This window comes from Brachyhypopomus gauderio, unplaced genomic scaffold, assembly GCF_052324685.1.
Source record: "Brachyhypopomus gauderio isolate BG-103 unplaced genomic scaffold, BGAUD_0.2 sc814, whole genome shotgun sequence".
Classification (NCBI taxonomy): domain Eukaryota; kingdom Metazoa; phylum Chordata; class Actinopteri; order Gymnotiformes; family Hypopomidae; genus Brachyhypopomus; species Brachyhypopomus gauderio.
Window position 1 is genome coordinate 343 of NW_027507634.1, and position 21,569 is coordinate 21,911.

At 44.6% G+C, this 21,569-nt stretch overlaps 1 non-coding gene across 1 annotated transcript; it reads right to left on the bottom strand.

Moving 5' to 3' along the window:
- Positions 1 to 14,201: 14,201 nt before the first annotated feature.
- LOC143508160 (18S ribosomal RNA) lies at positions 14,202 to 15,148 on the bottom strand. The gene has a single exon (XR_013129212.1). It is a non-coding gene; the product is annotated as an 18S ribosomal RNA (ribosomal RNA).
- Positions 15,149 to 21,569: the final 6,421 nt, after the last annotated feature.

Sequence of the window (21,569 nt, forward strand, 5' to 3'; positions counted from 1 at the left end):
GTGGAGGAGAGGAACAAGTATAAGGACTAGGATGGAGAATAGGAGGGCAAGGACGCCCCCTAATTTGTTAGGGATTGAGCGCAAGATGGCATAGGCGAATAAGAAATACCATTCGGGCTTGATGTGGGGCGGGGTGACTAGGGGGTTGGCGGAGGTGAAATTTTCAGGATCGCCCAACAGGTTAGGGGAAAATATGGCGAGGTAAATAAGGGCCAGGAGCATAATGAAGAATCCTAAAAGATCTTTATATGAAAAGTAGGGGTGGAATGGGATTTTGTCTGTGTCTGAGATTAATCCTGTGGGGTTATTTGAGCCGGTTTCATGTAAGAAGAGGGCATGAAGGAGGGTTGCGGCAACAACTGCGAAGGGAAGGAGGAAATGGAAGGCAAAGAATCGGGTAAGTGTTGCGTTATCTACGGAAAAACCCCCTCAGAGTCATTGAACGAGGGCATCTCCTACGTAGGGGACGGCTGAGAGGAGGTTGGTAATTACTGTTGCCCCTCAGAAGGATATTTGGCCTCATGGGAGGACGTAGCCAACAAATGCTGTTATTATTACTAAAAGGAGGAGAATTACACCAATATTTCATGTTTCTTTGTAGAGATAAGAGCCATAGTATAAGCCTCGTCCGATATGAAAATAAATACAGATGAAAAAGAATGAAGCTCCATTAGCATGAATATTTCGCACGAGTCAGCCGTAATTTACGTCCCGGCAAATGTGGGCGACTGAGATGAAGGCGGTAGAAATATCTGAGGTATAATGTATGGCTAAAAATAGTCCTGTAACAATTTGTGCTGCAAGGCAGAGTAGGAGAAGAGAGCCAAAGTTTCATCAGGCTGAGATGTTGGCGGGGGCGGGAAGATCAATGACTGAGTCATTGGGAATTTTGATTAGGGGGTGGGTTTTTCGAAGGCTGGCCATTAAAGTTTTTGTAGTTGAGTAACAACGGTGGTTTTTCAAGCCATTAGTCTTGGTTAAAGTCCGAGCAAGAACTATGACTTATTTTGTTTATCTTTTTTTATTAGGGTTAGTATTAGGGTTAGTAGCGGTTGCTTCTAATCCTGCCCCCTATTTTGCTGCGTTGGGGTTGGTAATAGCTGCGGGGGTGGGGTGTGGAATGTTGGCAGAGCATGGTGGGGCTTTTTTATGTTTAGTTTTGTTTTTAATTTATCTTGGAGGTATGCTTGTAGTTTTTGCGTATACTGCAGCTTTAGCTGCTGAGCCGTACCCTGAAAAATGAGGGGATCGCTCTGTTGTCAGCTATATTTTGGTATATGGCCTTGGGTTGGTGGTTGCGGGATTTATACTTAATAAGTATTGATTTGAGGGCTCTTGGGTTGTAATGGAGGGTGTAAAAGAGTTTTTTGTTTTGCGGGGGGATTCTAGCGGGGTAGCTTTAATATATTTTTCAGGCGGGGGGATGTTAATTGTATGTGCGTGGGCTTTATTATTAACTCTTTTTGTGGTATTAGAATTAACTCGAGGGCTGGGGCGGGGGGCTTTGCGAGCGGTTAGGTGGCGATGAGGATTGCAAGTACGCCTGAGATGAAGAATGTTGTTATGTAAATTTTGATTATTCCTCGTTGGGCATCACTTGTAATTGTTGCTATTTTAACTTGTATAGTTGAGAGGCCTTTTGGGCCTGCGGTTTCTAATCATGTTTGATCAAATTGGGTTGCAATTGATTGACCTAATACCAGGGTAGTTTGGGGAACAAGCGGTGAATAATTGTGGGGAAAAACCCTAGTATGTTTGAGAAATGGTGGAGGGGCAGGGTTGGGGTTGTTTTAAGTTGTTTTGAGGTAAGGGTGGCAAGTTCTATTGCAATTAGTAGTCCTATGATAGTAACTATGAGGGCGGCTAATTTTAGTGTGGGGGTTATTGTCATGACTTGGGTTTTAGATGGAAGGAAGTTGGATGTGATGAGAAGGCCTGCAATGATGCTTCCTCATGCGAGTCGTTTAATAGGGTTGATTACAGTGGGGTTGTTTTCATTAATTGGGCTTAGGGGAGAAATCGGGGGGGTGGTTATTGTTGCGAAGAAAATGACTCGGAAGCTGTAGATTGCAGTGAAGGAGGTGGCGATTAGTGTGAGGGCAAGGGCTCAGGCGTTTAGGTAGGAGGTATTTAAAGCTTCGATGATTGCATCTTTTGAATAAAATCCTGCTAGGAAGGGGGTGCCGGTGAGAGCTAGACTTCCAATAGTGAGGCAAGAAGATGTAAATGGTAAAAATTTGTGTAGTCCTCCTATCTTGCGAATGTCTTGTTCGTTGTTAAGGCTATGAATAATTACCCCGGAGCAGAGAAAAAGTATTGCTTTGAAGAAGGCGTGAGTACAGATGTGAATAAAGGCTAGTTGGGGTTGATTTAGTCCAATTGTTACTATTATAAGGCCTAGTTGGCTGGAGGTTGAAAATGCTACAATTTTTTTGATATCATTTTGTGTAAGAGCGCAGGTTGCTGTAAATAGGGTTGTAAGAGCGCCTAGGCATAAGCATAGGGTGAGTGCAACAGGATTATTTTCTATTAGGGGGTGTAGTCGGATAAGTAAAAAGATTCCTGCAACAACTATTGTACTTGAGTGTAATAGGGCGGAGACAGGGGTTGGGCCTTCTATTGCTGAGGGAAGTCAGGGGTGTAGGCCAAATTGGGCAGATTTGCCCGTGGCAGCGAGAATTAGACCAAGAAGAGGCAGGGTCATGTTGGTGGTCTTGGATATAAGAAAGATTTGTTGAAGTTCTCATGAGTTTATGTTGGTTGCTAGTCAGGCTATGGTTAGTATTAGTCCGATGTCTCCTACTCGATTATAGATTACTGCCTGAAGGGCTGCTGTGTTTGCGTCTATACGGCCGTATCATCAGCCGATTAGAAGGAAGGATATAATGCCTACGCCTTCTCAGCCAATGAATAGTTGAAATATATTATTAGCTGTGACTAGAATAATTATTGCGACAAGAAATAGTAGCAGACGTTTGGAAAATTGGTCAATATAGGGGTCGGAGTGCATATACCATGTTGTAAACTCCATGATAGATCAAGTGACGAAAAGTGCAATAGGGGTAAAGATGAGGGAGTAGTGGTCGAAGTTAAAGCTAATATTAATATCGAAGTTTATAATATTTATTCAATACCAGTTTGTGGTGATGCCTTCTAGGCCTGTGTCTAAAAAATAGGCCAGGGGGATTAGGCTTACGAAGAATGCAGTGCTTACGGCTTTTTTAACGTGGTGGGATGCTTTAGGTAGAGTGAGGGGGTAAATAATAATAATAAGGATTAGAGGGGGGAAGATTGAGAATACGATTGCTTGAAACATAGCTACTACTTGGATTTGCACCAAGAGTTTTTGGTTCCTAAGACCAATGGATGAGCTGTTATCCTTTAGAAGCTCGATAGAGCCGTGGAGTTTAACCACGGGAGTAAGAATTAGCAGTTCTTGTTGCTTCTGGCCTCTTTCGGTGGGCAAGAGGATTTTAACCTCTAATTGCAGAGTCACAGCCTGACGTCATAAATTTAACTATGCCTACAGTAACATCATCCTCACATTAGTTCGGGTTTTAAAATAAGGAGTACTATTGGGATAAGGTGTAAGGCTACTAGCAGGTGTTCACGTGTGTGAAACGGCTGAAGGTTAAGGGTGTGTTGTGGAATTGGACCTCGTTGTGTTGTTAAAAATAGGTGGAGGGAGTAAGCAGCTGTAATGAGCGTGCCGGCTCCGGTAATAATGATGGTTCATTGAGATCAGTTAAATAGTGCTGAAATAATTATGAGTTCTCCCATAAGGTTTGGAAGAGGGGGTAGTGCGAGGTTGGCTAGATTGGCGATGAATCATCAGAAGGCGGTGAGAGGAAAAATTATTTGTAGGCCACGAGCGAGGATTATAGTTCGGCTGGTGTGTACGTTCATAGGTTGTGTTTGCAAGGCAGAATAGGGCAGAAGATACTAGGCCGTGGGCAATTATAAGAATGATTGCTCCGGAAAAGCCTCAGGGGGTTTGAATTAAAATGCCGGCTGCGACGAGGCCTATGTGACTAACAGATGAATATGCAATTAATGATTTTAGGTCTGTTTGACGTAAGCAGATTGAGCCTGTTATAATAATGCCTCAGAGAGCAAGAATAATAAATGGGTAGGCCGTTTCTTTTGTGAGGGGGTCGAGTACCACTGTTACTCGTATTATGCATAGCCCCCAAGTTTTAGGAGAATTGCGGCTAGTACTATTGACCCGGCTACGGGGGCTTCTACGTGGGCTTTAGGAAGTCAAAGATGTGCTCCGTATAGAGGTATTTTTACGAGAAAGGCCAGTAGGCATCCGGCCCATCAGATTTTGTCCCCTCAAGTTTCAAGAAGTGTGGGCTGTAGGTGGGGTAAGATAAGTATAGAGAGGGAGCCGGTGTCTCGTTGTAGGAGAAGGAGTGCTACAAGAAGCGGGAGGGAGCCGGCGAGGGTATAAAATAGGAGAGTAAGTTCCTGCATTGAGGCGTTCTGCTTGATTGCCCCATCGTGTAATAATAATTAGGGTTGGAATTAGAGTTGCTTCAAATATTACATAAAATATGAGGAGCTCAGTTGCGCTAAATGCTATAATGAGAAATAATTGTAGGGAAGCAAGAAGGGTAATATATGTTCGTTGGCGGGTCAGAGGTTCTGGGCGGATGTGGTTTTGGCTTGCAATAATTATGAGGGGAAGAAGTCAGCAAGTGAGAATAAGAAGTGGGGTTGAGAGGGGGTCTGTTGCTGAGTAGGGGTTAGAAAATAGTCAGCCTGTTTCTGAGTGTAGTCCTAATCAGGTAAGAGATAGCCCGGCAATTAAGAGGCTTTGGGCCGTGGTTACAGCTCAGAGCCACTTTTGGGGTAATAGTCAGATTGTTGGAAATAATATGATTGTTGGGAGTAAAATTTTTAGCATTGTAGTAAGTTTAGGTTTTGGAGACGGTCAGTGCCATGAGTGCGGGCGGTGGCAATAAGCAGGCCCAATCCTGCGCTGGCTTCGCAGGCTGACAGGGTTAGAAGGAGCATTGGGGTGGCGGAGGATGCAATGGACTCTAGTTGAAGGGCTCAAAGTGCCATAGCAATAAAAAGAGATAATATTATGCCCTCTAAGCATAGTAGGGCGGATAATAAATGAGAGCGGTGAAAAGCTAGGCCTATAAGTCCTAGCGTGAAGGCTGATGTGAAAGCAAAGTGGGTTGGGGTTATAAGGAGGTCGTGGACTTTAACCACGATTGGCTGAGTCGAAATCAGGGGTCTTATTTGGACTAACGCTCCTATTCTGCTCATTCGAGGCCTCCTTGGGCCCATTCGTGAATTAGCCCTAGGGTTAGGATAATTAGAATTGCTACGGCTCAAAGGAAGGCAGAAATGGGTTCGCATGCTTGGTTGGCTCAGGGGAGGGGGAGGAGTAGTGCAATTTCTAAATCAAATAAGAGGAATAGAATAGCAACGAGAAAGAATCGTAGTGAAAAGGGGAGGCGGGCGGACCCCAGGGGGTCAAAGCCTGATTCGTAGGGTGAAAGTTTATCTGCATCTTGGGTTATTTGAGGTAATCAAAAAGATAGGGTGGCAAGAATAAGGGAGAGGGCGAAAGAGATTAGTGAAACTATTAGGATGAGGTTTATTATCCTTCCTTGGATTTTAGCCAAGACTGAGTGATTGGAAGTCACTTATACTATTTAATATTAGAAAGATTTATGAGCCTCATCAGTAGATTGAGACGTAGAGGAATAGTCAAACAACGTCTACGAAGTGTCAGTATCAGGCAGCGGCTTCAAATCCGAAGTGATGTTCTGATGTGAAGTGGTATTGGATTTGTCGTAGCAGGCAGACTAAGAGGAATGAGGAGCCAATAATTACGTGTAGGCCATGAAAGCCAGTGGCAACGAAGAATGTTGAGCCGTAGACGCCGTCGGCGATTGTGAAAGGGGCTTCGTAATATTCTATTGCTTGGAGGGCAGTAAAGTAGAACCCGAGGAGGATGGTAAGTGTAAGAGCGTGAATGGCTTGTTTTCGTTGTCCTTCCATAAGGCTATGGTGGGCTCAGGTTACTGTCACCCCTGATGCTAGTAGAACAGCAGTATTAAGTAGAGGACTTCAAATGGGTCAAGTGGGGTAATGCCTGTGGGAGGTCAGCATCCCCCTAGCTCTGGGGTGGGGGCAAGGCTAGAGTGATAGAAGGCTCAGAAGAATCCGGCGAAAAAGAGTACTTCAGATGTAATAAAAAGAATTATTCCATAGCGTAGGCCTTTTTGAACGGGCAGGGTGTGGTGGCCTTGGAACGTCCCCTCTCGGACAACGTCCCGTCATCACTGGAACATGGTTAGTAGTATGAGGACGAGGGCCTAGGGTAAGAAGAATGGGGGTGTGGAAGTGAAATCAGATTGCTAGTCCGGAGGTTGTAAGGAGGGCTGCAACTGCACCAGTTAAGGGCCAAGGGCTTGGGTCAACTATGTGATAGGGGTGTGCTTGGTGGGCCATTATACGTTTTCTTGTAGATATAAAGTTAGTAGCAGAACAAATACATAAGCTTGAATTACAGCTACTGCAATTTCGAGAATTGTTAAGAGGAGTAAACTAGGGGCGGTTAGTAGGGCAACGGTTGTCATTAGGGGTATTAGTGCCACTACTGCGGATGCAATAAGATGAATAAGAAGGTGGCCGGCTGTAAGATTGGCTGTTAGTCGGACGCCTAGGGCAAGGGGTCGAATAAATAGGCTAATTGTTTCGATAATAATAAGGACGGGGATAAGGGGAACGGGGGTGCCTTCAGGAAGGAGGTGGCCGAGGGAGGCAGTGGGGTGGGTTGCGTAAACCTGTGAGGACCGTTGCTAATCAAAAGGGGAGGGCTAGTCCTATATTTAGGGATAGTTGAGTGGTAGGGGTAAAGGTATAAGGGAGGAGGCCTATTACATTTAGGGTAATTAGGAAGGTTATTAGGGAAGTTAAAATAAGGGCTCATTTATGCCCTTTATGTTGACGGGTAGAAGGAGTTGGTGTGTGTATCGGTTAAAGAATCAGCCTTGTAGGGCAACCATGCGGCTGTTCAATCAGCGAGAAGTCGGGGAGGGATAAATTGCTCATGGGGAGTGTTAATGCAATAACAATAAGGGGAAGTCCTAGGAGTGTGGGGCTTATAAATTGGTCGAAGAGGTTTGCTATCATGGTCAGTCTCAGGTTTTGGTTTTGGCTTTTTCGGCATTTATTGTTGAAGGTTCATTAGGGAAGGTGTGGGCTATTACCAGCGAGGGGATAATGGCTAGAAAAATCAATCATGAGAGGGCAAAAATAGTAAATCAGGGCGCCGGGTTTAATTGTGGCATATCACTAGGGGTGGTTGGGAGGCACCAATTTTTAGCTTAAAAGGCTAACGCTAAACCCTTTCTAGCTACACTAGTGAGGCGTCTTCAAGTATAGGGAGGATCAGTTTTCGAAGTGTTCCAGGGGGACGGCTTCAACTACAATGGGTATAAAGCTGTGATTGGCGCCGCAGATTTCAGAGCATTGGCCGTAGAATACACCAGGGCGGGAGGATATGAAGGCTGTTTGATTAAGTCGTCCTGGAATAGCGTCTATTTAATGCCTAGTGAGGGGACGGCTCAGGAATGAAGGACGTCTTCGGCTGTAACGAGAACTCGAACTGGGGCTTCTGTTGGGATAACCATTCGATGATCTGTTTCAAGTAGTCGAACTGACCAGGAGTTAGGTCTTGAGTGGGGTACTATATATGAGTCAAAGGCTAGGTGTTGATAATCTGTATATTCGTAGCTTCAATATCATTGGTGCCCGATAGCTTTTACAGTTAGATGTGGATCATTAATTTCATCTATAGGTATAGAATGCGTAGTGATGGCAGGGCAATTATAAAGAGAATTGCGCCTGGTAAGATAGTTCAGATAATTTCAATTTCTTGGGAGTCTAAAATGTATTTATTAGTTAGGGTTGTAGAAACTACTACAATAATAATGTATAGGACGAGGGTGCTAATGGTAAATGCAATTATTAGGGCGTGGTCGTGGAAGTGAATGAGTTCTTCTATAATAGGGGAGGCCGCGTCTTGAATCCTAGTTGTGAGGGATGTGCCATAAGCTTAAAAGCTTAAGGTACGCAGGGGTTTAACCTGCGATTCTGTCTTGACAAGGCAGTGTAATGTCTTTACTAGTATCTCATAAAAGAAGGTGACAGAGTGCTTTGTGGTTGGCTTGAAACCATCTTACGGGGTTCAATTCCCTCCCTTCTTGTGTTATATATATTTTCATGGGGGTGTTTGTACAAATGCCGGTTCTTCAAAGGTATGGTAGGGTGGAGGGCATCCGTGCAGTCATTCTGCATTTGTTGCTGTTATTTCGACAGCTAGTACTTCTCGTTTAGCAGAAAAGGCTTCTCATAGGATGAAGAGGAATAGAATTACTGCTAATATGGAGATTATAGACCCAATTGAGGAATAGTATTTCAAAGGGTGTAGGCGTCAGGATAATCTGAGTATCGTCGGGGCATTCCGGCGAGGCCGAGGAAGTGTTGTGGAAAAAATGTAAGATTAACTCCTACGAATATAACCCCAAAGTGGATTTTTGTTCATGTGCTGTGGAGGGTGTAGCCTGAGAAGAGAGGGAATCAGTGGATAAAAGCGCCCATAATTGCGAAGACAGCCCCCATGGAGAGTACGTAGTGGAAGTGGGCAACTACGTAATATGTATCATGGAGTGAGATGTCAATGGAGGAGTTGGCTAGAATAATGCCTGTTAGACCTCCAACGGTGAAGAGGAAAATAAAGCCTAGGGCTCAGAGGAGGGGGGTTTCTCATTTGATTGAGCCGCCATGCAAGGTTGCTAGTCAGCTAAATACTTTTACCCCTGTTGGGATCGCGATAATTATTGTTGCGGATGTGAAGTATGCACGAGTGTCTACGTCCATCCCGACTGTAAATATGTGGTGGGCCCACACAATAAAACCTAGTAGGCCGATAGCCATTATGGCTCAGACCATTCCCATGTAGCCGAAAGGTTCTTTTTTCCTGAGTAGTAGGCTACAATGTGCGAGATTATTCCAAACCCAGGGAGAATTAAAATATAAACTTCTGGGTGCCCGAAGAATCAGAATAAGTGTTGGTAAAGGACGGGGTCTCCTCCGCCTGCTGGGTCAAAGAAGGTTGTATTTAGGTTTCGGTCCGTTAATAGCATGGTGATGCCGGCGGCCAGTACAGGGAGGGATAGTAATAGGAGGACTGTGGTAATTAGGAGGGCTCAGATGAATAGAGGGGTTTGATACTGAGACATAGCTGGTGGTTTTTATATTAATAATGGTGGTAATAAAGTTGATGGAGCCAAGGATGGAAGAAACCCCGGCGAGATGAAGAGAGAAGATAGTTAGGTCGACTGAGGCCCCTGCGTGGGCAAGGTTGCCGGCAAGAGGGGGGTAGACAGTTCAGCCGGTCCCGGCCCCTGCTTCAACCCCGGAGGATGCAAGGAGTAGAAGAAATGAGGGGGGTAATAATCAGAAGCTTATGTTGTTTATTCGTGGGAATGCTATGTCAGGAGCGCCAAGTATTAGGGGAATTAATCAGTTGCCAATTCCGCCAATCATGATTGGTATAACCATGAAGAAGATTATTACGAAAGCGTGGGCAGTAACAATTACATTATAAATCTGATCGTCACCCATAAGAGCTCCGGGTTGGCTTAGTTCTGCTCGGATTAAAAGGCTTAAGGCTGTACCTACTATTCCAGCTCATGCACCAAATACTATATAGAGGGTGCCAATGTCTTTGTGGTTGGTTGAAAAGAATCAACGTGTGATGGCCACAGGTAGAATGGCTGAAGTCAAGCGGTGGATTGTAGCTCCGTGTATAGAGGTTTGAGTCCTCTTTCTACCAGGGCCCCGTGGTGAGTATCACATCAGATTGCAAATCTGAAGACGCCGGCTAATTGCCCGCCGGGCTTTCCCCGCCTTTTTCAAGGCGGCGGGGAAAGTAGATGGATGCTCGCTGGTTTGAGCGCTTAGCTGTTAACTAAGAGTTTGTAGGATCGAGGCCTTCCCATCTAGAAAGGCTTTAGCTTAATTAAAGTGTTTGAGTTGCATTCAGAAGATGTGGGATAAAGTCCCGCAAGTCTTATCAGGGAGTAGGAGATTTTCACTCCTGCTTAGGGCTTTGAAGGCCCTTGGTCTTAATGCTATCCTAAATCCCTAAAGGGTGAGGGTGAGAATAAGAGGGGTAAGGGGTAGAAGGGTTAATGTGGTGGCTGCTAGGAGGGCTGTGGGGAGGGTTTTTTGGTGGGTTGGCAGTCGTCAAGGCGAAGTGGTGTTATTTGTGCTGGGGGATGTGGTAAGGGTCATTGTGTAGCAGAGTCGAAGGTAGAAGTACAGGCTTAGTAGGGCGCTAAGGGCTATAATTGTTGCCAAGATTGGTAGTTCTTGTTTTGTTAGTTCTTGTAAAATAAGTCATTTTGGTGCGAAGCCTGTAAGTGGGGGGAGACCCCCAAGTGAGAGGAGGACAAGGGTTGCGGTTACTATAAGGAGGGGGGCTTTTGGTCAAGCAAGGGCAAGAGTATTAATTTTTGTTGTGGCTATTATTTTAAATGTTAGGAAGGCTGTAGATGTCATTAAAATATAAATTGTTAGGGTTAGGAGGGTTAGGTGGGGAGCAAATTGTATAATAATAATTATTCAGCCTAGGTGGGCGATTGATGAGTAGGCCAAAATTTTTCGTAGCTGGGTTTGATTGAGACCCCCTCACCCTCCAACCAGGGCTGATAGGAGCCCTAGGGTTGTTAGCAGGTTTTGTTCTGTTGCCGGAGCAATTTGAATAAGGAGTGCAAAAGGGGCTAGTTTTTGTCAGGTTGACAAGATTAGTCCGGTGGTTAGGTCTAAGCCTTGGAGAACTTCGGGGAGTCAGAAGTGAAGGGGGGCAAGGCCAATTTTTAGTGCTAGGGCTATTGTGACAAGAGTTGTTGGGATTGGATGGGAAAGGTGGTCGATAGCTCATTCACCAGAAATTCAGGCGTTTGTGGTGCTTGCAAATAGGATTGTTGCAGCTGCGGTTGCTTGTATGAGGAAATATTTGGTAGTTGCCTCAGTGGCTCGTGGGTGATGGTGTTGTGCTATAAGTGGTAGGATGGCTAAAGTGTTAATTTCGAGGCCCATTCATGCGAGGAGTCAGTGGGTACTCGCGAAAGTAAGGGTTGTTCCGAGGCCTAAACAGGACAGGAGAATTACAAAAATGTGTGGGCTCATTAGTAGGGGCAGGGGTTTAACCTGCATTCTCGGGGTATGGGCCTGAAAGCTTATTTAGCTGACCTTACTAGAAGGTGGTGTAGTGGAAGCACCTGGAGTTTTGATCTCTTGGGTATGGGTTCGAGTCCCATCTTTCTAGGAGCTAAGGGGAGTTTAACCCCTATATGTCACTCTATCAAAGTGGTCCTTGGGCTTTCAGGCATAGCTCCAAACTTAGGGCTGCGGAGGGAGGCCGGCGAATGCAATAGGAAGTGCAGCGTGTCATAAGATTAAAGTGATGGTTAGTGGGAGGAAATTTTTTCAGAGCAAGTGTATAAGTTGGTCATAACGGAAGCGGGGGTAGGAGGCTCGGACTCAGAGGAAAACGATTGAAAGGAGGGCGGCTTTGGTTATAATGTTAGTTGAGGTAAGTTCGGGGAGGTAGGGGAGGAAGGATGCACCTAAAAATAAAATTACGGAGAGGGTATTTATAAAAAGGATGTTGGCGTATTCGGCTAAGAAGAATAGGGCGAATGGGCCTCCTGCATATTCAACATTAAAGCCGGAGACTAGTTCTGATTCTCCTTCTGTTAGGTCGAAGGGGGCTCGATTTGTTTCTGCTAGCGTTGAAATATATCATATTGCGGCAAGGGGTCAGGCTGGAAATAAAAATCAGATTGTTTCTTGTGCTGTGTTAAATGTTTGAAGGGTAAAGTCAGCGGCAAAGATAATAACGGATAGGAGGATGAGGCCAAGGCTAATTTCGTAGGAGATGGTTTGAGCTACGGCTCGGATGGCACCAAATAAGGCATATTTTGAGTTTGAGGCTCAGCCTGAACCAAGGAGGGAGTAGACGGTGAGGCTTGATAGGGCTAGAATAAAGAGAATGCCTAAGTTTAGGTTTAATATTGAATATGGTATTGGTATGGGGGTCCAGAGGATTAGGGCTAGAGAGAGGGCTAGCGTGGGGGCGGCAAGGAATAGGAAGGGGGAAGAGGTAGATGGGCGTGCGGGCTCCTTAATAAATAATTTTACGCCGTCTGCAATTGGTTGGAGGAGGCCGTAAGGGCCTACTACATTTGGGCCTTTTCGTAGTTGTATATAGCTTAATACTTTTCGTTCAATTAGTGTTAGGAAGGCAACTGCAAGTAGGACTGGGACAATGTAGGCTAGGAGGTTAATTAGGTGTGCAATAATTAAGAAGGGGATTTGAACCCCTGGTTGAAAGGGCTTAGGCCTTTTGCAATTACCGGGCTCTGCCATCTTAAATATCCTTATTTTGGTTTGGATTGTGCTTGTCTTTGCTTGATTTAGTTGTTTTCGTCAAGTGGGCGGGGGGCGTGCTTGCAGTATTGGCCCCGTCCCTCCGGTCCTTTCGTACTAGGAGGGGCTGCTATATAGATAGAAACTGACCTGGATTTCTCCGGTCTGAACTCAGATCACGTAGGACTTTAATCGTTGAACAAACGAACCCTTAATAGCGGCTGCACCATTAGGATGTCCTGATCCAACATCGAGGTCGTAAACCCCCTTGTCGATAGGAACTCTAGAAGAGGATTGCGCTGTTATCCCTAGGGTAACTTGGTTCGTTGATCGGCAAGGAGCCGGATCTGTAGGTCAGAGGTTCTGATATTTAGAGGGGTTACTCTTAATTTTAGGGGAGTCCCATGCCACGTGGAGGCTTTGTTTTCCTCCATTGTCGCCCCAACCGAAGATGTGGGCCATAGCTATTGAGTTTAAAGCTGAGTAATGGGCTTATTGACATAGTTGGCTTATATCTTAAGCTCCAAAGGGTCTTCTCGTCTTATATTTTTATGTCCGCTTCTGCACGGGCAGATCAATTTCACTGACTTGAAAGGGGAGACAGTAAAGCCCTCGTTATGCCATTCATACAGGTCTTCATTTAAAGGACAAGTGATTGCGCTACCTTTGCACGGTTAAAATACCGCGGCCGTTAAACAGTTGTCACTGGGCAGGCGGGACCTCCTATGTGGGGTGGGCAGGAGGCGGTGTTTTTGGTAAACAGGCGAGGCTAGTATTTGCCGAGTTCCTTCCTTTTCTTTTAGTCTTTCCTAGTTGTAGCCCTCCAGTGTGGGGTTAACGATTTGGTGTCTGTGGAGTTTTCTTGTTTTATATTAAATACACAGTGCCCTCTTTAATTGGGCTCGTTAATTATCAGTGGCGGGTCCGATCTGACTTACACTTGGGCTGGGAGAAGGGGTTGCCCTTCTTGTTACTCATTCTAGCAGGATCTTTTCCATGCATGCATGGAAGGGCCTAGTAGGGTTAGGGGTTTGGGATTTAGTGCTTGAATTGTAGGCTTTTGTCTGTTCGAGCTTTAACGCTTTCTATACGGGTGGCTGCTTTTAGGCCCACCGGGGCAGTAGTCTTGTAGCATATAGTCCTTAACCTCCTGGTAAGGTTGTGTCCTGGGTCATGGGAGCTGTCCCTCCTTTGACTAACTCTCGTGTCTTTCTCAGGCCCTTGCTTACGGATGTGTTGTGGGGGGAGGAGAACGAGGCTGAACTTTTATCCAATTCTTAGGCAACCAGCTATTACCAAGTTCGATAGATATGTCATCACTACCCGGAGATCTTTCCACTCTTTTGCCACAGAGACGGATGTGCCCTATATGGCTGTCTCGGGGTAGCTCACTTGGTTTCGGGGGGGCTGAACTAAAGCGCTCTTTGCTCAGGGTTTCTAACTAGATCATGATGCAAAAGGTACGAGGTTGTAGCTCTGCTTTTTTATGCTTGGATGGTTTATTTCATTTCTTTTTCAGCTTTCCCTTGCGGTACTTTTTTATTGCGCTGTGGAACCTTTTCTGTCGCCCATACTCAGGTTGAAGAATGTTTTATTTTGGATTTTTGGGGTAAGTAGAATGTAATATATTGGTGGGGTATTCTGTAAATTAGGCTAGCTATTTGGCTCAGAGCGATTCAGTTCGCATGAATGTCTTCTCGGTGTAAGGGAGATGCTTGGCTTCTCAGCCACGCTCTGGTTATTCCAAGTGCACCTTCCGGTACACTTACCATGTTACGACTTTCCTCCCTGAATCATGGGTTTATGTTTATATAATTGGTTATTAGTTGAATAGGGAGGGTGACGGGCGGTGTGTGCGTGTCTCAGAGCCAGATTCAAAAGTACACTCTATTTACTTTTTACTACTAAATCCACCTTCGGGCACATGTTTCAGGGTGCCTTTTGTGATAGTCTATGATAGAAAATGTAGCCCACTTCTATCCCACCTCGTACGCTACACCTCGGCCTGACATTTTGGGGTAGTCCCTTCTTGCCTACTATTTTCCCTTCATGGGGTTGGCTGATGACGGCGGTATATAGGCGGAGAAAACAAGAGGTGGTGAGGTTAAACGGGGGTTATCGGTTCTAGAGCAGGCTCCTCTAGGTGGGTCTGAGTCACCGCCAAGTCCTTTGAGTTTTAAGCTAGTGCTCGTAGTACTCGGGCGGATGCTTGCAGTAGGGTGGTATCTAAGTTTATGGCTAAGCATAGTGGGGTATCTAATCCCAGTTTGTTTCTTAGCTTTCGTGGGGTCAGGCGGGATAAAGCTACTTTTGTGTTTGGGCTTCGTGTTTCCAGAAAACGTACGACGGCCTGGGAAATATTTGGCTTTAATTGTTTGTACTCCTTAACCACGCTTTACGCCGGGGCTATCAACTGGGGCCTCTCGTATGACCGCGGTGGCTGGCACGAGTTTTACCGGCCCTATTAGTCTTAACTAAGTCAAGTTTTCACTTATAGCTTAATGTTTGTTACTGCTGAATACCCTTGAGGGAGTGGCGAAGCAAGGCGTTTTGGGCTAATGGGTGTGCCTGATACCTGCTCCTCATCTTCGGGTGGAAGGTTGAGGGCATTCTCACGGGGGTGCGGATACTTGCATGTATAAATTGGACTATAGCTGATAGTAAAGTCAGGACCAAGCCTTTGTGCCGATGAGACTTTTTAAAGTCTATCTTAATATCTTCAGAATTATGCTTTGTTTTAAGCTACATTAGCTTTACATTAAAAATTCTGTGTATAATAATGTATACGTAGTGATAAGGGGTATCTATCATTAGTGCCATTCGAGCTTTTCTGGTTTTGGGGTTTGACAGAAATATATAAGATTCGTTCGGCGTAGGGGGTAGGGGGGTTTGCCGCGCAAAAACGTAGTTTTTGGAGGAGGGGGAGATCTATATAGGATCATGGAGTAAAGAGTGATATGTTATGCTCTTGATATCAGTTATGTAAGTCTTTTATAAATGCTAATAAGGTATTACATTTTTAACACCGCCTCCAAGAAATAATACCACCTTGCTAATCATTTCGGTTTGATGCATGAACTATGCCAAGTGAAAGTGACCCGAAAAAAAAAAATACCAGATGCATTTAAAAGAACGCCTTGGCTTGGTGGGTCATGGAGATGTTGGGTTAACACCATTAATCAGATGCACCTTAGATGACACTAAATGGGGGATGTTTACCTAATATGGCCCTGAAATAGGAACCAGATGCCAGTAATAGATCATTTTGTGCTACCCCCACGATATTTGTCCCTGATCGTTCAAGGATCGAATGCATTAAGTTATGGACTTGTTGGTGGTTTCTTACTACATTAATATAGTGAGTGTTCGATTTTAGGTGGGTCCAGGCATAGAAACATTTGTGATGGAGGTATGGGAGATATTCAATTTATCAGGTTAAGTTAAATTTTCTGTAGTAACAAAGTTTATGGGCATGTCATGTTGTAGTTATTTTGTTGTTGTTATGAAGCATTTAATAAATTTTTTGGTATTGTTAATGTGATGTGCTTAAAACTATGAATGTAAGGTTACATATTATGTACTATCTCATAATGTAATGTTTACATATAATGTACTAGACCATTATGTAATAGGTACATATGGTGTACTAAACCATAATGTAATATATACATGTAATGTGGTAGATCACCATGTGATGCGCGTTTGTAATAATGTAATGCAGAGAATAGTTTAGTTAGAATTCTAGTTTTGGGGACTAGTGGTGGGAGTTAAAATCTCTCTTTTCTGGCACTAGGGAAGATTTTAACTTCCAATCTCCGGATTACAAGACCGGCGCTTTATGAGTTAAGCTACTAAGGCGAGGCTAGTTTAGTAGCTTGTTTTCATATCAGCCGGCCGCGGGGAAGAAAATTAGGAAGAGGGCGAAGTAAAGGGCGGAGGCGATTTGGCCGATAATAACGAAGGGGTGTTCGACGGGTATTCCTCCGATTCAGGTCAAAATAATTACGTCTGCCACGAGAATTCAGAATAGGAGTTGGGATAGGGGGCGGAAGGTGGCCCCTTGCTGTTTAGATGTGTGGAGGAGAGGAACAAGTATAAGGACTAGGATGGAGAATAGGAGGGCAAGGACGCCCCCTAATTTGTTAGGGATTGAGCGCAAGATGGCATAGGCGAATAAGAAATACCATTCGGGCTTGATGTGGGGCGGGGTGACTAGGGGGTTGGCGGAGGTGAAATTTTCAGGATCGCCCAACAGGTTAGGGGAAAATATGGCGAGGTAAATAAGGGCCAGGAGCATAATGAAGAATCCTAAAAGATCTTTATATGAAAAGTAGGGGTGGAATGGGATTTTGTCTGTGTCTGAGATTAATCCTGTGGGGTTATTTGAGCCGGTTTCATGTAAGAAGAGGGCATGAAGGAGGGTTGCGGCAACAACTGCGAAGGGAAGGAGGAAATGGAAGGCAAAGAATCGGGTAAGTGTTGCGTTATCTACGGAAAAACCCCCTCAGAGTCATTGAACGAGGGCATCTCCTACGTAGGGGACGGCTGAGAGGAGGTTGGTAATTACTGTTGCCCCTCAGAAGGATATTTGGCCTCATGGGAGGACGTAGCCAACAAATGCTGTTATTATTACTAAAAGGAGGAGAATTACACCAATATTTCATGTTTCTTTGTAGAGATAAGAGCCATAGTATAAGCCTCGTCCGATATGAAAATAAATACAGATGAAAAAGAATGAAGCTCCATTAGCATGAATATTTCGCACGAGTCAGCCGTAATTTACGTCCCGGCAAATGTGGGCGACTGAGATGAAGGCGGTAGAAATATCTGAGGTATAATGTATGGCTAAAAATAGTCCTGTAACAATTTGTGCTGCAAGGCAGAGTAGGAGAAGAGAGCCAAAGTTTCATCAGGCTGAGATGTTGGCGGGGGCGGGAAGATCAATGACTGAGTCATTGGGAATTTTGATTAGGGGGTGGGTTTTTCGAAGGCTGGCCATTAAAGTTTTTGTAGTTGAGTAACAACGGTGGTTTTTCAAGCCATTAGTCTTGGTTAAAGTCCGAGCAAGAACTATGACTTATTTTGTTTATCTTTTTTTATTAGGGTTAGTATTAGGGTTAGTAGCGGTTGCTTCTAATCCTGCCCCCTATTTTGCTGCGTTGGGGTTGGTAATAGCTGCGGGGGTGGGGTGTGGAATGTTGGCAGAGCATGGTGGGGCTTTTTTATGTTTAGTTTTGTTTTTAATTTATCTTGGAGGTATGCTTGTAGTTTTTGCGTATACTGCAGCTTTAGCTGCTGAGCCGTACCCTGAAAAATGAGGGGATCGCTCTGTTGTCAGCTATATTTTGGTATATGGCCTTGGGTTGGTGGTTGCGGGATTTATACTTAATAAGTATTGATTTGAGGGCTCTTGGGTTGTAATGGAGGGTGTAAAAGAGTTTTTTGTTTTGCGGGGGGATTCTAGCGGGGTAGCTTTAATATATTTTTCAGGCGGGGGGATGTTAATTGTATGTGCGTGGGCTTTATTATTAACTCTTTTTGTGGTATTAGAATTAACTCGAGGGCTGGGGCGGGGGGCTTTGCGAGCGGTTAGGTGGCGATGAGGATTGCAAGTACGCCTGAGATGAAGAATGTTGTTATGTAAATTTTGATTATTCCTCGTTGGGCATCACTTGTAATTGTTGCTATTTTAACTTGTATAGTTGAGAGGCCTTTTGGGCCTGCGGTTTCTAATCATGTTTGATCAAATTGGGTTGCAATTGATTGACCTAATACCAGGGTTAGTTTGGGGAACAAGCGGTGAATAATTGTGGGGAAAAACCCTAGTATGTTTGAGAAATGGTGGAGGGGCAGGGTTGGGGTTGTTTTAAGTTGTTTTGAGGTAAGGGTGGCAAGTTCTATTGCAATTAGTAGTCCTATGATAGTAACTATGAGGGCGGCTAATTTTAGTGTGGGGGTTATTGTCATGACTTGGGTTTTAGATGGAAGGAAGTTGGATGTGATGAGAAGGCCTGCAATGATGCTTCCTCATGCGAGTCGTTTAATAGGGTTGATTACAGTGGGGTTGTTTTCATTAATTGGGCTTAGGGGGAGAAATCGGGGGGTGGTTATTGTTGCGAAGAAAATGACTCGGAAGCTGTAGATTGCAGTGAAGGAGGTGGCGATTAGTGTGAGGGCAAGGGCTCAGGCGTTTAGGTAGGAGGTATTTAAAGCTTCGATGATTGCATCTTTTGAATAAAATCCTGCTAGGAAGGGGGTGCCGGTGAGAGCTAGACTTCCAATAGTGAGGCAAGAAGATGTAAATGGTAAAAATTTGTGTAGTCCTCCTATCTTGCGAATGTCTTGTTCGTTGTTAAGGCTATGAATAATTACCCCGGAGCAGAGAAAAAGTATTGCTTTGAAGAAGGCGTGAGTACAGATGTGAATAAAGGCTAGTTGGGGTTGATTTAGTCCAATTGTTACTATTATAAGGCCTAGTTGGCTGGAGGTTGAAAATGCTACAATTTTTTTGATATCATTTTGTGTAAGAGCGCAGGTTGCTGTAAATAGGGTTGTAAGAGCGCCTAGGCATAAGCATAGGGTGAGTGCAACAGGATTATTTTCTATTAGGGGGTGTAGTCGGATAAGTAAAAAGATTCCTGCAACAACTATTGTACTTGAGTGTAATAGGGCGGAGACAGGGGTTGGGCCTTCTATTGCTGAGGGAAGTCAGGGGTGTAGGCCAAATTGGGCAGATTTGCCCGTGGCAGCGAGAATTAGACCAAGAAGAGGCAGGGTCATGTTGGTGGTCTTGGATATAAGAAAGATTTGTTGAAGTTCTCATGAGTTTATGTTGGTTGCTAGTCAGGCTATGGTTAGTATTAGTCCGATGTCTCCTACTCGATTATAGATTACTGCCTGAAGGGCTGCTGTGTTTGCGTCTATACGGCCGTATCATCAGCCGATTAGAAGGAAGGATATAATGCCTACGCCTTCTCAGCCAATGAATAGTTGAAATATATTATTAGCTGTGACTAGAATAATTATTGCGACAAGAAATAGTAGCAGACGTTTGGAAAATTGGTCAATATAGGGGTCGGAGTGCATATACCATGTTGTAAACTCCATGATAGATCAAGTGACGAAAAGTGCAATAGGGGTAAAGATGAGGGAGTAGTGGTCGAAGTTAAAGCTAATATTAATATCGAAGTTTATAATATTTATTCAATACCAGTTTGTGGTGATGCCTTCTAGGCCTGTGTCTAAAAAATAGGCCAGGGGGATTAGGCTTACGAAGAATGCAGTGCTTACGGCTTTTTTAACGTGGTGGGATGCTTTAGGTAGAGTGAGGGGGTAAATAATAATAATAAGGATTAGAGGGGGGAAGATTGAGAATACGATTGCTTGAAACATAGCTACTACTTGGATTTGCACCAAGAGTTTTTGGTTCCTAAGACCAATGGATGAGCTGTTATCCTTTAGAAGCTCGATAGAGCCGTGGAGTTTAACCACGGGAGTAAGAATTAGCAGTTCTTGTTGCTTCTGGCCTCTTTCGGTGGGCAAGAGGATTTTAACCTCTAATTGCAGAGTCACAGCCTGACGTCATAAATTTAACTATGCCTACAGTAACATCATCCTCACATTAGTTCGGGTTTTAAAATAAGGAGTACTATTGGGATAAGGTGTAAGGCTACTAGCAGGTGTTCACGTGTGTGAAACGGCTGAAGGTTAAGGGTGTGTTGTGGAATTGGACCTCGTTGTGTTGTTAAAAATAGGTGGAGGGAGTAAGCAGCTGTAATGAGCGTGCCGGCTCCGGTAATAATGATGGTTCATTGAGATCAGTTAAATAGTGCTGAAATAATTATGAGTTCTCCCATAAGGTTTGGAAGAGGGGGTAGTGCGAGGTTGGCTAGATTGGCGATGAATCATCAGAAGGCGGTGAGAGGAAAAATTATTTGTAGGCCACGAGCGAGGATTATAGTTCGGCTGTGTGTACGTTCATAGGTTGTGTTTGCAAGGCAGAATAGGGCAGAAGATACTAGGCCGTGGGCAATTATAAGAATGATTGCTCCGGAAAAGCCTCAGGGGGTTTGAATTAAAATGCCGGCTGCGACGAGGCCTATGTGACTAACAGATGAATATGCAATTAATGATTTTAGGTCTGTTTGACGTAAGCAGATTGAGCCTGTTATAATAATGCCTCAGAGAGCAAGAATAATAAATGGGTAGGCCGTTTCTTTTGTGAGGGGGTCGAGTACCACTGTTACTCGTATTATGCCATAGCCCCCAAGTTTTAGGAGAATTGCGGCTAGTACTATTGACCCGGCTACGGGGGCTTCTACGTGGGCTTTAGGAAGTCAAAGATGTGCTCCGTATAGAGGTATTTTTACGAGAAAGGCCAGTAGGCATCCGGCCCATCAGATTTTGTCCCCTCAAGTTTCAAGAAGTGTGGGCTGTAGGTGGGGTAAGATAAGTATAGAGAGGGAGCCGGTGTCTCGTTGTAGGAGAAGGAGTGCTACAAGAAGCGGGAGGGAGCCGGCGAGGGTATAAAATAGGAAGTAAGTTCCTGCATTGAGGCGTTCTGCTTGATTGCCCCATCGTGTAATAATAATTAGGGTTGGAATTAGAGTTGCTTCAAATATTACATAAAATATGAGGAGCTCAGTTGCGCTAAATGCTATAATGAGAAATAATTGTAGGGAAGCAAGAAGGGTAATATATGTTCGTTGGCGGGTCAGAGGTTCTGGGCGGATGTGGTTTTGGCTTGCAATAATTATGAGGGGAAGAAGTCAGCAAGTGAGAATAAGAAGTGGGGTTGAGAGGGGGTCTGTTGCTGAGTAGGGGTTAGAAAATAGTCAGCCTGTTTCTGAGTGTAGTCCTAATCAGGTAAGAGATAGCCCGGCAATTAAGAGGCTTTGGGCCGTGGTTACAGCTCAGAGCCACTTTTGGGGTAATAGTCAGATTGTTGGAAATAATATGATTGTTGGGAGTAAAATTTTTAGCATTGTAGTAAGTTTAGGTTTTGGAGACGGTCAGTGCCATGAGTGCGGGCGGTGGCAATAAGCAGGCCCAATCCTGCGCTGGCTTCGCAGGCTGACAGGGTTAGAAGGAGCATTGGGGTGGCG